General features: G+C 49.6%; 2 long non-coding RNA genes across 5 annotated transcripts in view; one reads left to right on the top strand and one right to left on the bottom strand.

The window, feature by feature from the left end:
- Positions 1–7,862, top strand: part of LOC109551419 (uncharacterized) — a 19,427-nt gene extending 11,565 nt beyond the window's left edge. For 3 of the 4 annotated variants that reach the window (XR_004523647.2, XR_004523648.2, XR_004523646.2), the window contains 2 exons: positions 1,849–2,153; positions 3,779–7,862. This is a non-coding gene — a long non-coding RNA (uncharacterized lncRNA). The remainder of the gene's footprint in view (positions 1–1,848; positions 2,154–3,778) is intronic. The other variant, XR_004523650.2, reaches the window with a different exon arrangement.
- LOC141277361 (uncharacterized) lies at positions 337–25,055 on the bottom strand. Its single transcript, XR_012328633.1, has 2 exons — positions 24,970–25,055; positions 337–20,803 (listed from the first exon to the last, which is right to left on the bottom strand). It is a non-coding gene; the product is annotated as an uncharacterized lncRNA (long non-coding RNA).

Raw genomic sequence — 25,055 nt, 5'->3', positions numbered from 1 at the left:
TTTAGACAAATGCATAGTGGCAGGTATTCATCACTAAAGTATCATATGGAATATTTCAGTCTCCCACCCATAACCCGTTTACCATCTCTCTGTTTTACTTGTTGCAGAATGTCATAAATGGGGCCATACAGTGTATAGCACTTCAGACTGGATTTTTTCACTTAGCAATATATGTGTAAGACTCATGTTTTTTGCATGGGTTGATGGTTCATTCCTTTATATTTCTGAATGCTATTCCACTGCATGTATATGGGAGGGAAAATAATTTTCCCTCTATCTTTCTTTGTTCTTCATTGAGATCCCCCATGTAGTAATGAAAATGAAAGGCAGATGAACTGGAGAAAGACATTCAGAAGTTTAATAACGTGTGTACCTCCTATATGCATAAGAGATATTCAGGAAAACTGAGTAACGCCCTGAAATGGCCCAAGCCATCACCTTAAATACCATCTTCATCTAAAGATAAAAAAATGAAGGAAGGGTATGGTTGTTGTGCAGATTTAAGTCTTACCTTCTCCACTGATACGAGTTTCTTGAGATTTATTCATCCTTCCATTCTTGGTATGGAGAGAGAGAGCTTTCAAATGGAGACTTCCTTTATAAATGTCAACTTCCTTCACAAAAGGGCAATCTTGACTTGATTTTCAGAGATTCTTATGTGTCTTCTTTTTTAAAAAAAAGAAATCAGCTCAAAGTAATCCTTATGCCAACAGGCATATTTTGGGGTGGCATATTCTGCTCCCCTTGAAATGAATGTACCCCAATTTGCTTATGCATTCTTCTACTGAAGGACATCCTGGTTTCTTTAAGTTTATAGCCATTATGAATAGAGTTGCTGTGCTTAATTACATCCTTGTTTGCATTTGGACATAGTTCTTAAAAGCAGTTGTCTAAATGCTGGACGCACGATGTTGGATCCTCACGTGAGCCTTATTAAGCTTTGGAAAAAACTTCTAAAATGTCTTTTAAAGTAGCTGTATATGCATTTCACCAGCAGTGAAGGAGAGCTCTTGTTTTTCCTCACCCTCCATCAATCAGTAGTAGTTTTTTTTTTTTTTCCTGAGTTTATTAGTTCTAATAGGTGTGCAGTGCTATCTCATTGTTGTTTTAACTTGCAATTCCCTAATGGTATATGATGTTATTTACTATCTGTATATCTTCTTTGGCCAGGTGTCTGTTCCAGTCTTTACCCATTTTTAATGGGGTTTGTTCTAGAATCCTTGGTGTAATTTGAGTACATATCTTTTATCAGTTATGTATTTTGAAAATATTTTTCTTTCAGTTTGTAGCTTGTCTTTTGGTTTTCTGAATAAGATATTTCATAGAGTTTAAAATTTTTTAAATCCATGTGCAAAATTTTATTTCTGGGCTTCCCTGGTGGCGCAGTGGTTGAGGGTCCGCCTGCCTATGAAGGGGACACAGGTTCGTGCCCCAGTCCGGGAGGGTCCCACATGGCGCGGAGCGGCTGGGCCCGTGGGCCATGGCCGCTGGGCCTGCGCATCCGGAGCCTGTGCTCTGCAATGGGAGGGGCCACGGCAGTGAGAGGCCCGCGTGCCACACACACAAAAATATATATATATATTATTTCTTAGGCTTTTGAGACTCTGTGTTAAAATTCATCACCAAACCCAAGGTTATGTAGATTTCCTTCTATGTTTTCACCTATAATTTTTATAGTTTTACATTTTAAATGTCTATGGACAATTTTGAGTGAATTTTGGTGTAAGTTGTAAAGTTTGTGTCTACAGTCTTTTGATTGCATATGGTTTCCAATTTATTATTCTATAACTATTTTTGGAGAAGTCATGGGATATTTGGCTCCATCTCAGTTTGAATTTCCAAATTTAGTGGTTCTGCAGGCTCGCCAGTTGTGAGCGTGGGCTCCAGGGAACTGAGAGGTTGAGGTCTGCACTTCCCAGCTGGCCAGCAGGCGGCACCAAGCCCACCTCTCTGATACTTGAGGTGCATGTGTGTTCCACTGGTGGACTTGGCTCATGAAGGAACTTGGCTACTTGTGCCACTGATAGAAGCTCGGTCTCTTCAGGATCCACCATGGTTTCAGCTTTGGGACAACACTTGGCTGAGTCCATGCAGACAGATCTGAACCCAGTGTCTTCAGGAACCACCAGGAGGCACCACTTTGGGAGTAAAAGGTGAGGAAAAATGGGAGGAGAAGCTTCCTGTGTGTGCCTTACTGCTAAGGGTGGGGGTGGGGGGTTGGGTGTCTGTTTTCAGAGGACCCAGCAGAGGAAGGACTTGATGTGGAAAATTGTGGATTTTAGTTAGTTTTGTATGTGTTGTTGATGGTGTCCAGTTTTCTTGGCAACATTTATTGAGGGGACTGTCTTTTCCCCGTTTTGTGTTCTTAACTCCTTGTTCGTGAATTTACAGACAACATACAAATGGGTTTCTTTCTGTGCTCTCTATTCTGTTCCTCTGGCCCATGTGTTTGTTTGTTTTTGTGCCAGTACCATACTGTTTTGGTTACTGTAGCTTCGTAATGTAGTGTGAAGTCAGGGAGGGAGATGATTCCAGCAGTGCTCATCTTTCTCAGGATGGCTTAGGCTATTCAGAGTTCTTTGTTGTTCCATACATGTGGTAGCATTGTTTGTTCTGTTTCCATGAAAAATACCATTTGAACATTGGAGGGATTGCATTGAACATATACACTGCTTCTGTTGCTGAATTAAGTTGTATGGACCCCCCTCCTTGGAGGTCCATACGACTTGATTCTGTAACAAATTTTAGTGAGCCAGCCAGAGGGTGGCTTTGGATCTGCCATTCTATCCAGTAATTCAGCCAGGACTTGCTTGCTGACCTAGGATTGACAAAGCTGGCTAAATAACTGGGTAGTTTGCCCCAATCCTTGACCTCTGGGCCAGTGAGGGCTACTGAATCCAGTCTGAGATCAAAAAGCAGCCAAGGGTTAGGTAGAGTTCTCCCTAGGTAAAGACCGGTTCCCCACCCTTGCGTATCTATAGCAAGGATGCTTGCTACACATTGGGGTAGTATCCAGGGGACAGCTGGCACAGGGGGCCCTGACCCTACTTCAGCCAATAAAGCCAAGATTGGTTGTAGGGGTTGGCTGGTTGAAGGAAAGGATCCTGGCCTGGCTAGAGCCAGACCTCTGTCTAGAGGACTGGACTGGGCAACTGGTTATCTAAATATAGCCGATCCTCTAGTAGTGGGTGAGATTGGACAATAGGCTGTCTAGTTGGACTGGTTCCAAGCAAGGGGACTGGACTGGATGAGAAGCCCTCTGGAGGCCACCACATGGTAAGAACATCGCCTTGTTTTCTGTCTGTATCGTAAGTCCTAGTCTCTGTTCTTTATACAAGTGAAGCTTCAGTCTCTGTTCTGTGTGGTCTTATCTGTCCTAATGCTCTTGGAAATCCTTGCTGCAACTGTGGGCACGGATCGAGCACATAAAAGCCACTAGGGCACTCACCACTGGAACACTCCTGTGAAAGGATAAGTCAGTCACAGACCAGGGTAGATGAGCACTGGGCACCCTGCTGACTGGAAACAAATGTCCGTGTAAGTAGCCACACTGTAAAACGCCCAAGCCACCCAGTCCCTGCTGTGTTCCCTATATCCTTTAGGATATAGTAAAATATCCAAGAGCACATCTTTTGTGTTGGTCTGTCTTACCCCAATTTGCCATCCCAGGGCAGGGTACCTGTCTCTGTCAGGTAGATCTCTCCCCACTACTGTCCATCACAGATCTCTTGGGATCCCTCCTCAGACGTGAACCCTTTAAAAATATTATTTTTGTCAGGTTTCAGGAAAATCGCTTTGCCTGGCTGGGGAAAGAAGAGGACCCCCAAATCATCCGAAGTCCTTGGGTCCTTGTAGCTGGTTGTATAGAGAACTGGACACATGCCAAATGAGTATTTGGCCTCCCTGCTCGATCACCTGTAACCAAGCATGGACAAGCCCTCTTTGAACAGTCTCCTGGAATGCTGGAGAGGCTCTCTGGGTAATTTATTTGGCTAGAGAACCCTTATTTCCCACTCCACCTTCACCCTATCTATCTCCAGGGACTGCTTGCTGAAAGCACCCACCTATATCAGGTATCTCCTACAGCCCCACAGTGGGTCTGGGAATGTCTCATTGCTGACTTAAGAGGGGATCTGGGACTTCCCTGGTGGCACAGTGGTTAAGAATCTGCCTGCCAGTGCAGGGGACACGGGTTCAAGCCCTGGTCTGGGAAGATCCCACATGCCGCAGAGCAACTAAGCCCGTGTGCCACAACTACTGAGCCTGCACTCTAGAGCCCACAAGCCACAACTACTGAAGCCCGTGCACCTACAGCCCATGCTCCACAAGAGAAGCCACCACAATGAGAAGCTCGTGCACTGTAATGAAGCCCCCACTCGCCACAACTAGAGAAAGCCCGCGGGCAGCAACGAAGACCCAATGCAGCCAAAAAAAAAAAGAGAGAGACAGAGAGGGGGGACCTTATAACTAAGGCCCTCTTAGACAGCATCTCCCCTCCCATACCCCACAAAGATTGGTTCACGTTTCAGAGCACCTAGATCACCTGGTGTGGGCTAATCTTGTGGGATCTGCATCGCCACCAACCCTAGAAGGAGGCCACTGGGAAGTTGGAAACAGACTAGAAATAAGGACTCCCCAGTAGGGGTAACCAAGCCTCTATCCCAGCGAAATCGCCACTAGGGTGCATCCTCCATAACTAGAAATTACCGCCCACTAACAGCTTCTTTTCTTTTGCAACACATGGCCCCAGTATAAACTGGTGGATGGAGAAAGTTGGCCAACTAATGGCTTTCTAAATTATAATACCATTTTTCAATTGGACCTCTGTTGCCAGCATTTGAAAAATATGGGATGAGATCCCCTATGTCCAATTTTTCATGGTGCTTTGCAAAAACAAGGGCCTCCGTGAGAAATGCAACATTATCTCTAATGTCTCTCTCTCCTGGTACTGGAATCTCAGCCTGAAGATTCTTTTTTTTTTTTTTTGCGGTACGCGGGCCTCTCACTGCCGTGGCCTCTCCCATTGCGGAGCACAGGCTCCGGATGCGCAGGCTCAGCAGCCATGCCTCGCGGGCCCAGCCGCTCCGCGGCATGTGGGATCCTCCTGGACCGGGGCACGAACCCGTGTCCCCTGCATGGGCAGGCGGACTCTCAACCACTGCGCCACCAGGGAAGCCCCTGAATATTCTCTTGACTTCCTCTCTCTGCCAAGGGTAGCTTCTCCCCCTTCTGACAGTTCACCCGAGACTCCTGAGTCATCTACCCCTACCTGACCTGGTTCCCTGACACCTTGTACGCCCTCTAATTCACAACCACCCTACCTGGTGCCCTTGCCACCTCCCCGACTCTCCCACCTCCATCTCTCAGCATGCCTCCCTTGGGGACTAGTCCAGTTCACACCCATAGCGGCATTCAGTACCAGCCCCCTGGAAGCAACAGGCTATTCCCCCTTTCCGAGGTCCTTAATGGAGAGGGCAGACTGACCACTGCATGTACCCGTATCTTCCTCAGATCTGTGTAACTGGAAGGATCAATCCAAGGGTTTGAAAGAAGATACCAAGGGGGTCCTTAATTTAGTCTGGGGAATATTCCACACTCCTTTCCACACTTGGGTGGATGTCCAAACCCTCCTGAACATCGTATTCTCTGTGGAAGAAAAGACACTGATTATAACTAATGCAACTGAAGAAGCTGATAAGACCAAGCAAGATAACGCAGGACAGGTTCTATACCAGCCTTGAATCCAGGCCATTCCCTACATGGACCCTTGGTGGGACCAGTAAGTGGAAAATGGTCAGCAGCACCTCACACATTTCAGGGATTTGATTCTTAAGAGCATTCAGTTGGCTGGGAAGAAACCCTTAAATTGGAGTAGGGTTCAGGGAGTCATCCAGGGACTGAAGGAAACCCCCTTGGCTTTCCTGGAATGCCTAAGGGAGTGCCTTTGTGGGTACACGAAGGTGAACCTGGAGTCAGTGGAAGGGTAGGCCATTCTTAAGTCCCATTTCACTTCCCAGAGCGCTCCAGACATTAGGAGAAAATTACAGAAGTTGGAGATAGGGCGCACTACACCTTCTTCCTGGGGTGGAGTCAGCATTTCGGGTGTTCAACAACCAGGATCTGGAGGCAGATGCCAAGGAAACTAGACCAGCGGAACCCAACTGCCAGTATTCTGGCTTCAGTAATTCAGGGTCAGTCAACCTCCCAGTGATGATGGGGCCTCCCCCAGAGGGACCCTGTGACATCAGTGAGTCACCCCAGGTATTGAAGACCACACCCACAGTGGAGAGAAGGGCTCAAAGCCAGTCCGTAGGGAGGAGGGCCACGGGGAGGGGGATGCCCCAGACGTCTCAGAAGGAAGCTAAAGGGACCACTGTGTCCAGGCTCATCCTTGCCGGTCTCACACGTGAAAGAAGAGGACTGAAGGGGCCCAGGGGCTCCTTGGAGAAGCCTTGGCTGACCCTGACTGTGGGGGTAAAACACACTTTCTAGTTCACTTTCTAGTCGACACAGGGGCCATCTACTCAGTCTTGAACACCCGACAAGGCAGAATGACCAAGGATAAATGTAAGATAATGGGAGTGGAAGGGAAGCCACAGGAACATAATTTTATAGAGCCCCTTGAGTGCGATTTGAAAGGGAGAATGTTATCTCACTCTTATATGTACCAGAATGCCCAATTCCCCTAATAGGAAAAGACTTACTATACAAATTGGGAGCTACAATTTATCTCTGAGACAAAAACCTTACCACTGAAAAGCCCAGAATACCCAAGGTGGATGATTAACAGTCATGGGCAGCTGTTCCTCATCAGCCACTGCACTGCAGGCCATCCTGGAAGCTCACCAGAGGACACATTATGAGCAGGAGGCCCTATATCAACGGCTCATCAGGGATTTCCCTGGTGGGCCACTGGCTAAGACTCTGTGCTCCCAGTGCAGGGGGCCTGGGTTTGATCCCTGTCAGGGAACTAGATCCCACATGCTGCAACTAAGAGTTCTCATGCTGCAGCTAAAGATCCTGCACGTTGCAAAGAAGATCCCACGTGCCACAACTAAGTCCCAGCACAGCCAAATAAATATATATATTTTTTAATGGCTCATCAAATCCATGACTGCCCCCAATTTCCGTAGTCTCCTTAAACAGGTGGTTGAAGCTTGCCCTATCTGCCTCCAGAATAAGGCCAACACAAACCCCCAACCAAGGTCAAGGGAGTGACCCCCACCCAGCATAGAGGCACATATCCAGGTCAAGACTGGCAACCTGATTTTACAGTAATGCCCTGGACACAAGGAAGTTTTAGATACTTGCTGGTTTTGACTGACACCTTCTCCGGCTGGATGGAAGCATTCCCCACCTGAACTGAGATTGCCTGGGAGGTCTCTAAGGCCCTGTTCAAGGAAATAATCCCTCAGTTTGGGCTCCCTAAGTCCATCCAGAATGACAGTGGGCCTGCCTTTGTTTCCCAAATGACTAAGGGAGTCACTAGAGCTCTAGGAATTAAATGGGGTTTACACTCCACTTGGAGATGACAATCCTCAAGAAAAGCAGAATAGGTCTTCCCTGGTGGCACAGTGGTTGGGAGTCTGCCTGCTAATGCAAGGGACACGGGTTCGAGCCCTGGTCTGGGAGGGTCCCACATGCCACAGAGCGGCTGGGCCCGTGGGCCACAGCTACTGAGCCTGCGCGTCTTCAATGGGTGAGGCTGCGATAGTGAGAGGCCTGCGCACCACGATGAAGAGTGGCCCCCACTTGCCACAACTTGGGAGGGCCCTCGCACAGAGACAAAGACCCAACACAGCAAAAATAATAAATTAATAAACTCCTACCCCCAGCATCTTAAAAAAAAAAAAAAAAGAAAAGCAGAATAAATCAAACCCTCAAAAGAAACTTAGCCAAACCATGTCAAGACAGTCATCAACCCTGGATCTCCCTTCTCCCCACAGCACTTTTGAGACTGCGAATAGCCCCTAAAGGAAAGCTCAGGTTAAGTCCATATGAGCCCATGTACATGAGGCCCATTCCTGAAGGACCCGGCTCCAAGACCAATCTTAAGGATATGGACCGGCAGAAATATACCTTACAGACAGGGGAAATAATCAAAGCTTTACATGCCTACGGGAATCCGGAACTGCCTTCCCCTTTAGACAGGGTTTTACATCCTTTCTCCCCTGAAAATTGATTTATTTGAAAACCTGGAAGGCTGGAAATCCACAAGACCAGTTAGACCCCAAGTGGACAGGACCTTATCTAGTAATCTGGACTACTTATTCTGCTTTACAGTTACAGGGTATAACTCCATGGGCCCACCATACCAGAGTGAAAACAGCACCTACACCGAAGGAAGAAGTTACTGAGCCATCCACTCAAAGCGCCTATGAACCTGTCACAGACCTTAAGTTACTTTTCAAAAGGCCTAACTTACCAATAGATAAGTAATGCGGTGGGCAGGCTTAGTAGTTGGCCTTGTCATTGCTATTGCCTTACTTGGCTCCTGCTGTTCTGCCAAACTCCCTCCCTCTGGCAGAAATCTCCTCTGTCCATGCTGGATATCAGGGACATTAACGTTGGAAGCAGGATGAGTAGCCATTATTGTCTATTCTTTCTTATCTTCTCTGCTCTCTTACAACTGTCCACATGGAATGGGAACTCAGTGCAATAGTAAATTTCTCACGGATTATAGCCCGTGGACAAAGTCTATCCCAGTGCTGGTCTGTCACCCCCAACCACAAAGTGATGCCTATGGATTAAAGGTATTACATTTTACCCCTAAGAATGACAGCCTCACTCTCACCTTGGCTAACGAGTCTGCTGAACCTTCCCCACTTGAAGTTCGTATCCCATCCATAATGCAGCTTCCCTGCTTGGACCTCACCCCTTGCACTAACATCTCTAACAAATACAAAGCCCTCACTCTAAAGTGCCATCACTCTAACCAGTCTCTGTGTCGCTGCCACTGCCCGTCAGCAGCCCTTACCAAAGGGAGGGACTTGCGATAACACCGGGGGCTGCTCTGGACTCTGATCACTGCTTCTTCCATTACCCCACAATTTAAGTGCCCCGGGACTGACTCCTATGGAAATCTCACCCATTGGTGCCCTCTGTACTGACTCAATGAATACACACAGGGACCAGATGGGAGATGTATTTACTGGGGAGGGAAGACACCAGTTGTCTGGGGTTTAGTAAGTGGCCCTCCTGAGGTCTGAGGAAAAGCCATTAGGTCCAGAATCCCCCAGTGACCCCTGCTATGCAGGTGGGCTTCTCTCCCCACACTGCAAGGGCACCCCCTCTTGGGCTACCCACTTACAGAGGTGGTTCAGTTCCTCAGAGGTGCACCAGGCATGCACGCCCCCTGGGTACCTGTTCCTTTGTGGCCCGAGAGTAAACCAGCTGCCGCATCAGAACAACCCCAACACCTTCCCTTTTCCAGGGTGGGCTCTAGCCTGCCCTTGCTTAGATAATGCCCAATTTGTGCACAAGGCATGCTAGGCCAGCTAAGTTCGAGGAACCTAGGTATAACCATTCATAATGTCACCCAGCCCCCAGATACAAGGGCTATAGAACTCACTCTGGCAGGAGTAGGGATTGCTCTTGGACTGGCGGCCTCCTGAGGAGGTTTCGCATACCATGAAATCACGCTACAAAATCTCACACGGGCCCTTGAGGACTTGTCTAAAAATACAGGGGATGCTTTACAAGGACTCTGTACTTCTCTGGACTCACTAGCAAATGTTGTTCTCGACAATAGGCAAGCCCTTGACGACCTCCTGGCTGAGCAAGGGGGAGTCTGTGCAGTTATGAATGAAACCTGCTGCATGTATCTCAATAACTCTGGTCAGATTGAGGTCAACATAAGAGAGATATATGAGCAAGCTCAATGGTAACATAGATATAACGCACAAAGTCCAGATCCAAGCTCCATCTGGAATACGGTCAAACAGAGCCTCCCCAGCTTAACCTGGTTTCCTTCATTTCCTGGCCCACTAACTGCTATCATCCTCCTGTTCATCTTCAGGCCTTGCCTCCTTAACTGCCTTGTCAACTTTGTTAGCAAAGGGCTTGAAGCCAGCAAACTTCAGATGACACAAACACAAGGGTACAAGCAACTGGGACTACAGCCTGGTGACCACCAGACATATTTTAGGCAACACAGGGAACAGTTCTGCCCCTCTAATCCAGGGGAAAACTATGCCCATGTTCAGCAGGAAGCAGCTTCAGAAGGCAGAGCATTGCCCTTCAGCACCCCTCAAGAATGAGGAGCAGTAACAGAAAAGGGGGGATTTTGTTGTCAGAGCTGTGCCAGTTCTTTGCTCAAAACCCACCAACCCCCGCTTGAACAGGAATTAACATGTATCTTTAAGTCACAGGGTCTGGAGACAGAAGAAGGAAGCTATAGGAAGAGATAAACACCAGATAGAACCAGCTGGAACAAAGGTGGCAACGAATCTGACCTCCAACAGACCCTCAGTCTCATTCTGCTGAGTTTACTACATTGGCTACTAGATGACACACCTACTGGTGGCCCTAACTGGAAGATATGGACCAAGAAAGGATAAAAAGGGTGTGGCTCCCCTTTCCAGAGAAGTGCTGCCCCTTCCCTAGACTAATGCATGTGCTCCCCATCATTAGCCTCACTCCTCCTGCCTTTGTCTTTACTCTTTAAAATCAAATCCCTCTCACCACATGGGCAAGGTGATCTGTGAACTAAGTTCCCACTTCTCCATTCCTTGGCCACAGAATAAAACTTGAGCTGCGTCAATCTCAGCTTCGGTTTCGTTCTTTGGGTATACAAACCCGAACTAGCATCTATTCTATACTTTCTTTTAATTCTTGTCCTTACACCAATAACAAGCATTATTGAAAACAGTCTCCTAAAAAGAAGACTCTTTGGGGAGTTTCCTGGTGGCCTAGTGGTTAGGAGTCCCAGCTTTCACTGCTGTGGCCCAGGGTTCAATCCCTGGTCAGGGAGCTGAGATCCCGCAAGCCACATGGTGCAGCCAAAAGAAAAAAAAGACTCTTTGCAGTCTATTTATTACCCTGGTTTTGTAAATCAGAGAAGGAGAGGGAATTCCCTGGCAGTGCAGTGGTTAGGACTCAGTGCTTTCACTGCTGGGGCCCAGGTTCAATCCCTGGTTGGGGAACTAAGATCCTGCAAGTCGTGCAGTGTGGGAAAGAAAGGAAGGAAGGAAGAAAGAAAGGGTTTTTTTTGCTGTTTTTTTTTTAGAAACAAAGTTTTTAAAAATAAAATACAATAAGGAAGGAAGGAATTGAATCCTTGTCAACTGGTGTCAAACCAATACCACAACCATTATGTCTTTCTCAATAAGTGAAATACCATTAAAATAAATTACATAACGTTGTAAAAGTTAAGTCATAGGCAAAACTCCTGTGTAACACTATGGCATATCCATTTCATCTAGGCTCTCAGGATGCAACATCACCTATTATGGAAGAACTTTTACATCTTCATGATCACATGTTAATAATCAGTTTTTGGATAAGTTCTCTAGTCCTCTATATGATTTTACTAATATTGACAACTAAACTGACTCATACACGTACACTAGATGCACAAGTAGAGATAACCATTTACCAGCCACCATTCTAATCTTAACTGCCTTATCATCATTACGAATCCTTTACGTGATACGTGAAATCAATAACTCTTCCCTAACATAAAATCTACAAGTCATGAATGATACTGAAGCTACAAATACACAGATTATGAAGATTTAAATTTAGACTCCTCAGGACTTCCCTGGTGGCGCAGTGGTTAAGAATCCACCTGCCAATTCAGGGGACGCGGATTTGATCCCTGGTCTGGGAAGATCCCACAAGCTGCAGAGCAGCTAAGCCTGTGCACCACAACTACTGAGCCCACATGCTGCAACTACTGAAGCCCCCATACCTAGAGCCCATGCTCTGCAACGAGAAGCCACCACAATGAGAAGCCTGTGCACCGCAACGAAGAGTAGCTCCCGCTCTCCACAACTAGAGAAAGTCCGCGCACAGCAACAAAGACGCAACACAGCCATAAAAATAAAATTTTAAAAAGTTAGGGCTTCCCTGGTGGTGCAGCGGTTGAGAGTCCGCTTGCCCATGCAGGGGACGCGGGTTTGTGCCCCGGTCTGGGAGGATCCCACATGCCACGGAGCGGCTGGGCCTGTGAGCCATGGCCGCTGGGCCTGCACGTCCGGAGCCTGTGCTCCGCAACGGGAGAGGCCGCAACAGTGAGAGGCCCGCGTACAGCAAAAAATAAATAAATAAAATAAATTTTTTTGACTCCTCTATAATCCCCACATCAGATCTAAAACCAGAATTATGACTAAGAGAACTCAACTAAGAGCTGAGTCATCTCAACTAAGATGACTAAGAGATAGTCATCGAATATTAGTTTCATCTGAAAATGTTTTACACTCATGAGCTGTTCCTTCTTTAGGCCTATAAAGCTATCCCAGGACGCCTAAATTAAAGAACGCTAATATTGACAGGACCAGGCCTATGTAGTGGAAAATGATCAGTAGAAGTCATTTTCCTGCATTCAAAGGCAGGACATAGGGAGATGGCTGAGGCTCGGGGTAAATCTGGAGCCTAAGGTGGACGTACTCAGCTCCAGAATAGGAACTGGGCCTCTGGGGTCCCAGACCACCCACTACTCCCTCCTGAGCGGGGTCTCGGGAACACCCCATGTCAGTGATGAGGCAGCCTGAGCACCTGTCACGACCTCGACGCTGTGTTCTGTGAGGGCCCCATGCTCTTGGGATCACACCCCACACTCTGCGGGTCGGCCCTGCAGGGTCCCTCTTGCCGCAGGAGCAGAGACCACCTAACAAGCAGCCCCCTCCCCAACCGGCAGGAAGAGGGGAGGGGAGCAGGGGCACCAGAGGAATCTCACTCAGACACCAGCATCCTAGGGGCGCCAGCAGGGACAGGGATGACACAGAAGGGCAGCCTGGGACCAGAAGGCACCACAGGCAGCTGGTCAGGTCCTGGCTCATCTGCACCCCCAGGTGCGCTGTCCCTTGTACACCCTCTCCCGAAATGCAGGTTCTTCAGATGCAAACAGGCAGAGCTTCAGACTGAAAGTCAGCTCTTCCAAACCTGACCTCTTCACAGCAAACTGCAAGATTGCACTCAAACAGGTGCCATGGAGTCGACAACTCATGGACCAAAGTGGACGTCAGTGCCAGGGCTGTGGGAGGGGGTGCGGGGTGAGACTTTCATGGTTATGGGATTTTGGTTTTACAAGATGAAAAGTTCTAGGGATGGTGTGATGGCCCCACGACAAGGTGAATGCACCTGATGCCTCAGAAACGTGCCCTTAGAATGGTGACGATGGTAAAGGGTAGGTGATGTGTGTTTTATTTTTTCCTGATTCTTGACCTTTAAAAGTTCTTTGTATGTTTTTTAAATTAATTAATTAATTAGGTTGTGCTGGGTCTTAGTTGTGGCAGGCGGGCTCCTTAGTTGTGGCTTGTGGCTCCTTAGTTGCAGCATGCTTGTGGGATCTAGTTCCCTGACCAGGGATCAAATCCGGGCCCCCTGCATTGGGAGCATGGAGTCTCAACCACTGTGCCACCAGGGAAGTCCCTGATGTGTATTTTAGTTCACTTAAAAATAAAATAAATTTTTTAAATGATGTCTTGTTAATTGAGATTCCAATTCAACTCCCCTATCACAAATGTGTGAGGCCCAAGCACCATCCCCCACCTCGGGGGCCATCATGGTACCCTCCCATGGCACGTGACGGACCATTCTTAGGGGGGCTCATCTGTGCTACCTGAGCTCTGTCCAGGGGAACCCAGACAGTGTGACCCCCATGGATTAGATATGCTATATGATATGCTGTGATATTAATATGATACCACCAAGGGTTACTGATCACTCAGCAGAACACAGAGCAGCAACCGGCTCACAGGTGCCTGTCCTCATATGAACATGACAAGATCAAGAGAAGAAAAGGGACCACAGGTTAATCAGGGCAACACCCTCAATTCAGATGTTGGAAATCTCAGAGGGGACAAGACACACTGCAGGCAAAGAGCAGATATGGCGTCTCCCCCTACATGTGAACCTGACCCATGTAGATGGGGTGAGACCCACACAAGCCCCAGACCCTCACCTGGGGTCACACATCCACACTCACCAGGGTTACCCCACCATCCAAGACCCCACACCTGGGGTCACACATCCACACACGAGAGTGACCCCACCTTCCCAGACCCTGCACCCAGGGTCACACATCCACACACGAGAGTGACCCCACCTTCCCAGACCCCGCACCCAGGGTCACACATCCACCTCGGTCAGGACACCATGGCTGTGTTGGGTGGACCCCCAATGTGTGAACAAGCCGGGTCCGCAGGACCTCCTAGGGCTGTAGAAAGAAGTGTAGGGTCCGTCTCCTCTCCCAACACTTGTCCCAAGAAGTCAGTCCCCTCCTGTTTTAACTTCGGTCCTGTGCTATTTTAATTGTTTTTCAAACTTTCATGCTGGGCTTCCCTGGTGGCGCAGTGGTTGAGAGTCCGCCTGCCGATGCAGGGGACACGGGTTTGTGCCCTGGTCCGGGAAGATCCCACATGCCGCGGAGCCGCTGGGCCCATGAGCCACGGCCGCTGAGCCTGCGCGTCTAGAGCCTGTGCCCCGCAACGGGAGAGGCCACACAGTGAGAGGCCCGCGTACCGCAAAAAAAAAAAAAAAAAAAAAAGTTAACGGTAAATGATTTTTGATTCATAGGACTTTCTGAAGTTATTCCACAAATATTATAAGACATGAGAAATTAATGTAGGTATTACATGTGTCCTTTGAGGGATGAATGGAGAAGCAAAACACGGTCCATCCATTCCATGGAATGTTATTCAGCCTAAAAAGGAAGGCAATTCTGACACGGGCTACAGCATGGATGAACCTTGACAGCATTATTCTCAGTGACATAAGCCAGACACAAAAGAACAAATAATGTTTGATCCACTCACACAAGGCCCCTAGAACAGTCAGGTCCATAGAGACAGAAAGTAGGATGGTGGGTGCCAGGGGCTGAGGGAGGGGGAATGGGGAGTCAGTGTTTAATGGGGACAGTTTCAGTTTTGCAAGATTAAAAAGTTCTGGAGGTAGATGGCAGTCGTGGTTGCACAGCAGTGTGAATTACTTCCCTGAAATGTGCATTTAAAAATGGTTAAGATGGTAAATTCTATGTTATGTGCATTTGACCACAATTTTTAAAACTTAAAAAAATAAAAAAACAGGGCTTCCCTGGTGGCGCAGTGGTTGGGAATCCGCCTGCCAATGCAGGGGACACGGGTTCGAGCCCTGGTCCGGGAAGATCCCACATGCCGTGGAGCAACTAAGCCCATGCGCGATGGCTACTGACACCTGCACTCTAGAGCCTGCGAGCCACAACTACTGAGCCCACGTGCCACAACTGCTGAAGCCCGTGTGCCAAAAGCCCGTGCTCCGCAACAAGAGAGGCCACTGCAATGAGAAGCCCACGTAATGCAAAGCGAAGAGTAGCCCCCGCTCGCCGCAACTAGAGAGAGCCCGGGCGCAGCAACGAAGACCTAACTCAGACAAAAATAAATAAATAAAATTTATATTTTAAAAAAAACAGTAAATAGTCCATGAATGCAACAAGATGCACACTTTACTAATAACCCAGGGAATTAAAACCATAAGAAAAAATTATGCATAGACCTACCAGACTGGCAGACATTAAAAACACGGTATCAAATATCAGCGGGATGTGGAGCAATGGAAAGCCTGGTACATGCAACCAGTGGTGGGCATGCAACCACTGCTAAAACAATCTGGCCTCAGCGAAGTCCCTACACACAGACCCACACTGCTGTTCCCAGTTAAACACAAACCCATAAGCACTGCACCAGGACACACTGTCATGGACTCTGCAGCCCCAGGAGCCAAAACCAACCTGAAGGACATCACAAGCAGATGTAGAAATGAACTATGCACACTCCTACGAAGCATGCTCGTGTTCACCACTGTTTTCCAGCTGCCTTCCCATAACTTACTCCCCTCAAAAGAAACCCAAAACCCTTTGCTTTGTACAGCCCCAGATGGGTGACAAGCCGGAGTTCTATTCACTCTTGGGGTGACCATCAGTGGGTGCCCCCCTGCATATGTGCGACATCATGAATGCGTCTGTGAACTAACATGATCCTAATGAACTTGTGTGTGCCTTTCTCTTGTTGATCTGTCCTTGGCCCGTCTTGTGTATGGGGCCCCCGCCAGAGAACCCAAGATGGGCAGAGAAAAAGATGTTCTCTTCTCCTCTGCAGTGAGACCCTCCCTCGATATGTGGTCACCCCAGAAACCTGGTCACCCTGGATATCTGATTGGTTCCTCATCCTCCACCCCGCCCCCCCAGGTGATGTCTGATTGCAAGGATCCCGGTAGATCAGTTTAGCCAGAATCCCCGCTGACCCCCAATGTATACTCTTAGCAAGAGTCCATCTCTGCCCGCTCATTCTGCTCATTGGCTGTAAACCCCTTGCCCATGCTGAATTCAGAATGGAGCCTGGTTCTATACAGAGGCTTCTTTTCCCCCATTGCAGTAGCTCCTGAATAAAATCTGCTCTTGCTGTCTTCATCACCATCTGGCTCTAGTTCTCTCTGAGAGAGGACACAGCCGGAAGAGAAGACAGCGGTCTACACACCAAAGAGGGAGCCGCAGGAGAAACCAACCCTGCCAACACCTTGAACTCGGAGCTCCAGCCTCTGGAACCCATGAGACAATAAATGTCTGTCGTTTAACCACCCAGTATGTGGTGTTTGTTACAGCAGCCCCAGGAAACAGACACCATCCTCTGAGAGAAGTGGTGAAGAGCTGGTTTTGCACCTGAGCTCCACCACCAGCAAGCCACCCTTGGACCAGTTACCCCATCATCCATGCCTTGGTTTCTCATCTGTAAAATAGGATTGGTAATAGTGCCCATCTCAGAGCGTTGTAGGGTGGATTCCGTGAGCTAAAGTGTATGAGGTACTCAGAACTGGGGCCCACAATAACCATGCAGCGTGTTGGCCATCACCCCAACATTTTGGACCCTCTCCTCTGGTGAGGAAGTGTTCCCTCTAGTCTGGGGGAGGCCCACCCACCGGTACCATTTCCAGCTGTTAGAAACTCTTTGTTTACAGCTGTGGGGGATCAGAACTTGCCACCCCAAATATGCCACTTTGGCATAAGGGTTACTTTGAGTTGAGATGATTGAAAAGCAGCAAAAAGAAAAAGTCTGCCCTCCTCCATATGCCTGATCCCTTTGTGAGGATGTGCCCCTCCCTTTCCTGTAGCAGGAAGGGGAGAAAGAATCTTACCATCTGAGAAGGTACTGGCTTCAGTCTGCATGACCTCACTAAGTGAGCTCTGTCTTCCATGATTTTCCCCTGTTTATTTACCTTCCCAAAACTTCCTGTCCCTAGAAACTGAAACCTGTTTGCCTTTGTCTGGTCAGTTCTCCAGAAACTTATCACCCTCTGTTAACAGGCACACAAGTCCCTAAGTCTGTCTTTTTGTGTCTCTGCTTCCTTTTTATGAAGGACTCTGTAAACAGACATAATAAACCTTTTGCTCCTGTTAACCTGTTGTTCGTCAGTTTAATTTGCAGATCCCAGGTACAGAACATAAGAGGGTAGAGGAAAAGTTTTTCATGTCCTACACATCAGGTACACCAAGAGCCAACCCCCCAATGTTCTTGTTCTGCCTCAGCAGCAACAGAGACCAACCCTCTACCCATCTATGAGACACTCAGCTAGCACCCCTGCCTACATCTTCTCTCACAGCCTGTCCCGAGGCTCTCTCAGCTCATGCCTTGTCTTATAAATGTCCCCCCAGGTGTGAGCGTGGGACCACAGGCCACCTGGGGGGCATGTGACATTCAGGCAGCAAGTGTCCAGGTGGCTGGAGCTGGACTCTGCCACGCAGCACACACGGCAGTGATTCCATCCCTGTGCCATCAGCTACGATGGCCCGCCCATCCCCCATGCAGATTTCTGAAATGCTTGTGGATCAGGGCCAGGGCTCAGACCCCAAAACCCCACCCTCAGGACTCTGCAGTGTGGGATGGCTGCATCCTAGGGACCCCAAGTAGGAGTGTGGTCAGCCCCGATGCAGGGACACACACCTCTGCTGTCCATATTAGGAGAACAGGGGAGGTCTGCACCCCTCTAGACCACCCACCCCACTGGGCCCCCTTCACAGCCAACTGGAGTACTGACTGGCATCTGTGTCCTTCTGTATCCTGAGTTGGGCCAGGTCTCAGTGATCCCAGACGCAGGGGCTCAGGTAACTCCTGGGATCTCATGGGGATTCCCCATTTGCTTTTAAGGGAAAACTACTAGGTTTCAAATGAAGGGAACCAGAATTCACCAACCCAAAAAGTGCCCGTTTGGCATAAGCATTATTCTGAGGGGAAGGCCACTGAGAACCAGGAGACTCAGGAAACGCTCTAAGAACAGGGCACAAGCATTGTGTATGTAAAGGAAATTCACATTGATAAAGAAAATGCTCGGGATTCGCTGGTGGCGCAGTGGTTAAGAATCTGCCTGCCAACGCAGGGGACTCGGGTTTGAGCCCTGGTCCAGGAAGATCCCACATGCTACGGAGCAACTAAGCCTGTGAGCCACAACTACTGAGCCCGCGCACCACAACTACTGAAGCCTGCGCACCTAGAGCCCGTGCTCCACAAGAGAAGCCACCGCAATGAGAAGCCCACACACCACAACGAAGAGTGGCCCCTGCTCGCCACAAGTAGAGAAAGCCCATGCGTAGCAACAAAGACCCAACGCAGCCAAAAATAAAGAAAGAAAGAAAGAAAGAAAAGAAAAGAAAAAGAAAATGCCCATTTGTAGGGCCCTCTCCTTCTCCCACACCTAGACGAGGAGGCCGCTTAACAACTCTCATCAATAAAAGTCACCAACTTGAATCTGCATCACAAACCCCACTAAACACCCTTGTTCACTGTGCTTTCCTGGCCGCCTTCCCATTAAATACTCCCCCGAATCCCTTCCTTCTGTCCAGCCCATGATAGTATTTAACTCCCCGGTTCTCACTGCCTCCTTGAGTAACACTGCTTTATAAACTCCCACACCTACATACGTCATTCAAAAAAAAATTTTTTTTTTCTCTTGGGTCTTCCCTGGTGGCGCAGTGGTTGAGAGTCCGCCTGCCAATGCAGGGGACACGGGTTTGCGCCCCGGTCCGGGAAGATCCCACATGCCGCGGAGCGGCTGGGCCCGTAAGCCATGGCCGCTGAGCCTGCGCGTCCGGAGCCTGTGCTCTGCAACGGGAGAGGCCACAACAGTGAGAGGCCTGCGTACCACAAAAAAAAAAAAAAAAAAAAATTTTTTTTCTCTTGTTAGTCTGTCTTTTCTCATTTTAACTTCTGGGTTCCAGATACTGGACCTGGAAGGGGAGAGGGCACCGGAGATGGCTGCCATCCATTGTGAAAGCCATATTGGCATCTTCAGGAATGGCGTGAGCCATTGGTAACCACGGCTACTGTTAGAAGTTAACTTACAACCTTACACTGCATAAACTATATTCACAATAAAGGCAGCAAATTCTCAAAACTCACCACTACTACTGTAGACCTCACTGGTTATCGTACTGCATGTACCACCATCCCTGCTTGCTCTTACCCCTCCCACCCACAGTGCATGTGGTGGAAACGCTCTCTGGGGTTCTTCCTGACTCCAAGTTCAGGAACATCACATTGGAAACCTGAAACTGGCCACTGTGGAAATACCTGGGAACATCTACACCACAGAAACGGCAATGCCACAACCCAGCCTTGGTTGATTGTTTTGTTGATGGTCTAGACTTAGGAAGTGATGGGGAAAGTGTGACTCGTGCAGACCAGGTGCACAGGTATGTGTCTGCGGTGCTGCACTGTAAAGACAGAACACTCTTCCGCATCTGAAACCCAGGATGCAATTCAGCAGAGGCTGCTGACGTCAAGGAGGAAGGAGGGAGGTTCTACACACGTGGAGTTCGTAGTCTGACTCCTTAATTACAAGAAAATACCAGGCAATGTCAGAACCGCTCTCGTGTATCGACTAGGGGACCATGGGTGATGGGGAAACAGGAGCCGGGCAAACATCCACAGAAGCATCCCAGGAGGCCCTGGGCTCTCTGGAATCTATACCAGCATCCTGTCCATTAGCATTTGTTGTGAGTTGTGTGCTACGCATCCTGTATATCAGTTTACCTAATAAACGTATGTGCCCATACATGCACCTTTTTGGGGAAGACCATTGATAATAACTGTGTTACCTGTTATTACATGATATCCGCATATTATCATCTCTGTTATCTGTGTACCACTCTCCTTCACATCATCTTATTTCATAAACCGCGCACGCATGCTGCCTCTTCTTTCCTTGGAGAGCGGGGTCCTGAACATTGGCCAGCACACTCCTGCCCCCGACCCCATCACCAGCCCCTGGCAGAACCTGGACCCTCAAACATCTGCTGGACTCACACCCAAAACCCAGGTGTCCAGGGGTTTGGATTTTCCAGACTTTTACCTCGATTTCACAACTTGCCAAATTGGATAAACACGGCCACTTTGCACACTCAGATGTCAGCGAGGGCAGTGGGCAGAGCTCCTGTGAGACGGAGGAAGAGGAACACAGTGTGTCCGACCAGCAGGTCCACAGTTACGACCACGGTGAAGCTGGGCACCCTCACACGAGAACAAGACAAGGATGCTGCTGTTCCAGGATGTCTGCGTCCGGGCACCGTCACCACAGGAGAAAGGGTCACCCCAACAGACCTCAGCCTCACTCATGCCTGAGTAAAGGAAGGAATAAAGGAAGGAAGGAAGGAATGGGTGGTGACCCAGCAGGGTGTCCACAGGGACCCAAGCCCCTCCCCCAGAGAAATTCCAGAGTCCCTCCCAACAGGGAGCTTGCCTGACACCTGCACTGCAGGCCCTCCACACACTCCTTGACCCCAAACACAGGTTTGTTGAGTGAATGAACAAACGTCACCCCCACGTACAGTCACTAGAGCCCCTACGTTTTAAGACTGCCCCTGCACCTTAGAGGCACACAGACATTTCTATCTACAGGGTCCAGTGTTCCTCCAGGAGAATCCAGCTAAAATGTGAACTTGAAAGTGGAAAGGTCACCCCTTCCCTGTACCTGTCTTGTACCTCCCTCAGGCCTGCTCACCTGCTCGGCATCCTCAAGTGCACACACCGGATTGATTTGCCTGTGACTAATATTAGCGGCAGTGGTTCCAGAAGCGGGGGTGGTGGTGACTGTTCTATCACTAGCACGTTGCTTTGCAATTTTAATCCTCGACTGAGTGAAATAATTCCTGGGGCCTCATCTACCTTGAGACAGAACAGAAAACATCCATCCACAGTGCAGACAGATTTGCAAAGTAGGCAGGAGAACTCGGTTTCTACACAGCCCACCTGGGACTCACACTGGGCAGCATAAGAGCAAATCTAAATTCAAACCTCCGGCCTTAATTCTCCGAGAATAAAGGGCGACTTCCCCCTTTCCTTTCCTTAGGACATTTATTTTAGAAAACATGGGAATTCCTTCTCTGTCTCTTTGAAGTGTGTGCACATCTTTTAAAGACGGACATGCCTCTGACACTCTCACATCTCAGAATGTTTCCTGCAGAACTGGGCGTGTCTCAGAAATGTAATGGAGGAAAAAACCCTGACTCCCAGCTCCTGGAAGGAGAACCTAATTCCAGCGGGGCCTGGCTCCAAACACAAACTCGCCTCCATCATGAAGAAATCAGGGATTGTTTTATCTGGGAACATGGATGGAGCAGGTGGTCTCCGGTAAGACTCTTCCTTCTCTGCAGCCTCTCAGCGGGTCTGCCCCTGATGCCACCTGTGAGGCGCACCCCACTGTGGTTTCATGCAGGTTCCAGAATAAACAGGGTCTTCTCTCCTGTGTTTGTGGAATGTCCTCTCCCTCCTGGCACAGGTCAGGGTCTGAGTGACCCGCCCCCCCACTCCTGTCACAGCCTAGGATCTGAGTGTCCCCTTCCTCCTGTCACAGCCCATTGCCTTTCGACAATGTTGAAGCTGACCTGAGGTCCAGAAATCCCCTCACCCTCTGTGTCCAGGAAACAGCTTTCCGCAAAGACCCTTCCCCACAAAGGCTCAGCTGAGACTCAGGATCCCCCCTTTTCTGACCAGCCACACAGACCCAGTCCCTCCCTGGGCTCATCAGCCAGGAACTGACCCACTCCTTCCGAGGGTCAGTCAGAACAAGGGCTGGTTACACACACGATCCCATCCTCCCCATCCCAGCCTGCAGCCAACCACCGTCCTCTGCCTGGCAGAAGCCCTTCTCAGAGCACCTCCTGCGTCGGGGTCTCTGATCCACGTGCCATCAGGCTACCTTTCAAGCCAACCTCACACCCGGGCCTTTATAGCTGTGTTTGCACCCCTCCATGGAGAAACCTCCTTTGTCCCAACTATCCAGATGCTTGCAATCCTTGTTGGGAGTTATCCCTGTTGTCACAGTCCCTGCTCGACAGCAACAGTCCTCTAGTTTTATATTCCCCCTCTACAGTAATAATCCTCCTCTATTGTTATATCCCACCTCTATGGTAACAACCCCTCCCCAGAGAGTAATAATCCTCCTCTATTGTCATAGTCCCCCCTCTACAGTAACAGTCCCCCCTCTAGACTAACAGTCCCCCCTCTAGAGTAATAGTCTTCCTCTACTGTAATAGTCCCCCTCTATTGCCATAGTCCCCCCTCTACACTAGTAGCTCCACTCTAGTGTCACAGACCTCACTCTACAGTAATAGTCCCCTCTGTATTGTCATAGTTCCCCCTCTGCAGTAACAGTCCTCTATTGTAAAAGTCCTGCTTCTTTTGTAATAGTCCCCTCTGTACAGTAATAGTCCCCCCTCTACAGCAATAGACCTCCATCTATTGTAACAGTCTCACCTATACTACAATAGTCCCCTCTCGACAGGAATAGTTCTCCACTATTGTAATAGTCCCCCCTCTGGTAAAAGTCCACTCTCTACAGAAACAGTGTTGCCTCTACTGTAATAGTCCCCCTCTACAGAATGGTCCCCCTCTATTTAATAGTTCCTTTTATTATAAGTCCCCCCTCTATTGTCACAGTCCCTCCTCTATTTTAACAGCTCCCCACATTATCATAGTCCCCCCCATTGTAAGATTCCCCCTCTACAGTAAGAGTCCCCCCACTACAGTAGTAGTCTTCCTTTATTGTAAGAGTCCCCTCTTCACAGTAATATCCCCCCACGTGGTCATAGCCCCCATTGATTGTCATATTCCCCCCTCTATCATATTAGTCATCTCTTTACAGTAATATTGCCCCTTGTACAGATATAGTCCTTCCTCTGCAGTAAGAGTCCCCCCTCTATTGGAATAGTCCCTCCCCCACTCTCACCCCCTTGTAATGGTCCCCCCTCCTCCTCACAATAATCCTTTTGAAATAAAAGTCTCCTTTCTAACCCAGATTTGATTTTATTTCATAGGCCTCAAGGGACTGCAAGGGTGACATACAGCAAGACACTTATTGCAGGGTCCAGGCGTGAGTGGTGTACAGGCACCTGTGGATGTATGTCCCCCATCATGTAGGGCACCTGTTGGTATGCCTGTGTCACCATCGCGGGGGCACCTGTGTGTGTGTCTGTCACCATTGTGGGGACACCTGTGGGTGTGTGTCTGCATCCCCATCACAGAGGAGACCTCTCCCCAAACACAAGTCACATGACACTAAGCGTGTCCTGTCCACTCCTGTCCCCATGTCCCCAGGCCTCTCCCCATAACTCAGGTCACCTGACCACTGAGTCTCCTGTCCCATCCTGTCCCAGATCCCCCAGACCTCTGTTTCATCAGAATCTGGGTCACTTTGTAACAAGTCCCTCATCCTCCCATTTGCTCCCTCCTGAGGTCATGGGTTTATCCAGGGTGGGAGGAAAATCATCCCATCCCCGGGGACACCAGTCCTGCACTTGCCAGGCACTCACCACCTCCCAGGTACACAGATGTGGGTCACCCGTCCACTCCCTTGACTGCAGACCCCAGCTCTCTGGTTTCCAAATACAGATTCAGGTGTGCTCAGCACTACTGTAAACCCAGAACCGCCCAGGCAATCCCCACTCCCCAGCTGCAGCTCAACCTCCAGCCCTGGGCCAGTACCCCTGGGAGTAAGCTGGGTGCACCTGTGCACCCTGAAGCCTTCCCCACCCAGCGCTTCCTCAGCTGCATCCACTCCATTCTTTGCCTTCTCAGTCAACATGGGACTCAGATGAGCACCAGGAGAGGATTTCACAAAATGCAGCAGCTGCAAGATGAGTTAAGGTTCCAGCCCCAGTGACCCGCCTGGAGTTCTCAGGCGAAGGAACGCATGGACGTGCACACAGCCGTCAAACCCGCCCGACGTTCCCGTCCTCCTCCTCACCTGGCCTCCCCGCGAATGCTCAGCGGGCTCCTCAAACGCTTGCTAGGCTCCCCAAATGCTCACGGGGCCTCCTGACCGCTCACCGGGGACCCCAACTGCTCGCCAGTCTCCCCAAACGCTCAGCGGGCTCCCCAAATGCTCACCCACACCGACCTGCCCGATGGCCCTGTCCCCGCAGCATAAGGACAGGGCAGGAGACCTCAGCCAGGAAGTTCTTCCCCGACCCCGACCTGACCTACCGACTCGGTTGGCGGCACAGGAGACGGTGGACTTGTCGCAGCCCCAGTGAGCCGCAGCCCCGGGGCTCCTGCGGGCTTAGCGGCTCTGACCCAGCAGGGTGCCCACCTGCCCACCCCACCCCAGCCCCGACTCCCCCGCCACCCCGGCGCTGGCAACAACGAAGCCGGCGAGTGGACGCCTCCCCACTGCGGGCCCCAGCCCTCCAGCCCCTCCTGCTGCCCCTCCAGCCCCGGCGTCCCAGGAAAGAAGGAGGAGCCGAGGCCTGAGGGGAGCGCGGACCACCCTCGACCCCCGCCCCACCTCGAGACTCAGTTCAGCCGTGCAGGCGGTACCCACAGCGCGGTCCAGCAGCAGCTCCTGCCTCCTCGCTCCGTCTCTCACCGCTG

Source organism: Tursiops truncatus, chromosome 20, assembly GCF_011762595.2.
Source record: "Tursiops truncatus isolate mTurTru1 chromosome 20, mTurTru1.mat.Y, whole genome shotgun sequence".
In the NCBI taxonomy this organism is placed as follows: domain Eukaryota; kingdom Metazoa; phylum Chordata; class Mammalia; order Artiodactyla; family Delphinidae; genus Tursiops; species Tursiops truncatus.
This window is presented reverse-complemented; position numbering and strand designations above follow the sequence as displayed.